Genomic DNA, 2,107 nt, shown 5'->3' with positions numbered 1-2,107 from the left:
CTGCTACCCCACTCTTTACCCTCCTGCTACCCCACTCTTTGTACAGCAGTGGAGTATGTGACTGATGTCGTGCTGTTTTCAGTGGACCATGTTGATTTCTAGAAGAAAATCATGATTACTGATTTTTATTTCTCGTGAATTGTTAGTCCGTCCTTCTGGTTTTCAGTGATCTGAGGTTTTTTGCTGTACAAAAACCATGAAGGAATTCACTCATTCATAAACAGGACCTTAAGAATCTTACTGTAATTTTGTTCATTTATTTATGACTTCAGTCATTTTTAATAATTATTATTGTTGTTTTTTCTCCTGCTGTTTGTTTGTTGCCGTTGCAAAGACAAATAAAGTTTTATTTTTGAAATCCATTGTTTTCTATTTAAACACCTGGGACAGGTGAGTTTCAGAGACGCTGGTATGTTGGAATGCTGCTGCCCCTCCCCCTCCTCGTGCACTGTGATTGTGTCTCTGCGGCACCAGCAGGCTGGTATGTGACACACACACACACACACACACACACACACACACACACTGCTCTGTGTGACCACAGGAGCGAAGCATGTGAAAAAATAAACTGGAGGGTTTGTGGCGGGACACACCCTGTCCACCAATCAGAAAAGATAAAACATTTAAAGGAGAATCTGTGAGGGCCTCGTCAGCCATCCGTCAAGTGACATCATACACCCAGCAGCCAATCCCAGCTCGCTTAATCTAAAGACCGTTCAACCTTTACCCCATGTGAGAGCGGGTGTGGTCACAGCACACAGAAATAAACGAGTCCAGGTCATAAATCTGTCTGCTGGCTCCGCCCACACGAGGCTGGAACCAAACCGACGCTGACAGGAATGCACAGAGTCACACACATAAGCATCGCACACTCTCAGCACAAACACACGGCTCTGACTGGCTGGCACCTGCCGCGCTCTCCTCGCACGCTGTTTCAAACCTTTCAAACTTCCTCTGTAACCTGATGCTCAGTGAGCCCCGTGAAAACAAATAGTCCCCACACACTAAAACACTGTGAGTGAGGGTTCAAGTTGAGCCCGGTTTATGCAGTTTGTGGAGAATACAGCACACAGCCCTGTGTCCAAACACAAACTAAACACATTTATCACTTATTATAACATTATTATAAACACATACTACAGTGGTAGGTTTATCTTATTATTGAGCTCTTATCTGTTCATGCAGATGTTCAGCTTCTGTTGTTTTCTGAAACATCTTAATGTAATAAACTGTATAAAAGCGAAATGCGTTCGCACCTTGTTAGCATACAGAATTATAACGTGCAGAGTTTTTACCTGATGAGGAACTCCAGCCTGCGGCGTGGAGTCATGTGACCCGCCTCTAAAAACTTCAGTGGAAGCAAATTCTTTTTTCTCTTATTCAAGTTCTTCTCGACATCGCACAAAACACACGATGAACATGTGTGATTTAAATATTTTAGCATTATTAAACATACAGAACACTGTTACATGTGGTTCTGTATGTTTCATGTAAGATGTGTCCTTGTGTAATAACACAAAACGTGTCTAATAAGATTCAGACATAAAACATGTGCTGTGTTTCTGTCTGTGTGTGAGGAATGCAAGAGCACGTATCCAAACCCGGGTGAACCTTCTGCATGTTTACAGCCTGTCGAGGACTTTGACCACAACTTTGTAAAATGTGTTTAGCAGGTTGTTTTCAGAATAAAAGGCCTGGCTCCATTTCAGTGATGAAGGCCCTTCTTTCCTGTACCGAGCTCTTCCTTTGACTCTTTCTGTCTTTAGCTCTTCACTTGTGATTTGTGGCGATAAAACAGTCAAAAGGGAATATTTCCGAGGCCTGTGAATGTTTACCTCCAGGTTTGAGGTGTGCGTCGAACGACAACTTTTGGACCGTCCCATTTCTAAGTGTAACCACCACCAACAACAGAGTTTGCAGTTACAGTAAAACCTGTTCTTATGCCCGGCGGGTTTTCAGACACACTCTCACTACAGTCCTGTCATTTCTACAGATTTTTAATGAAGAGCGAAAAAAAAAACCCTCAGTCTGAAATCAGGACACTGTGTCACACCCGGTCACACATACCAGCAACTGACACACACACACAGTCACACACACACACACA

The 2,107-nt window shown here is 43.1% G+C and overlaps 1 protein-coding gene across 2 annotated transcripts in view; it reads right to left on the bottom strand.

Moving 5' to 3' along the window:
* The window catches only part of LOC102202384 (rho GTPase-activating protein 12-like), a 37,103-nt gene that overhangs the window by 34,637 nt on the left and 359 nt on the right, over positions 1-2,107 (bottom strand). The gene's annotated exons all lie outside the window — the stretch shown is intronic.

This window comes from Pundamilia nyererei, unplaced genomic scaffold (assembly GCF_000239375.1).
Source record: "Pundamilia nyererei isolate P.nyererei 1_Seehausen unplaced genomic scaffold, PunNye1.0 scaffold00394, whole genome shotgun sequence".
NCBI lineage: Eukaryota > Metazoa > Chordata > Actinopteri > Cichliformes > Cichlidae > Pundamilia > Pundamilia nyererei.
The sequence above is the reverse complement of the archived record's forward strand: the minus strand, read 5'-3'. Positions and strand labels throughout refer to the sequence as shown.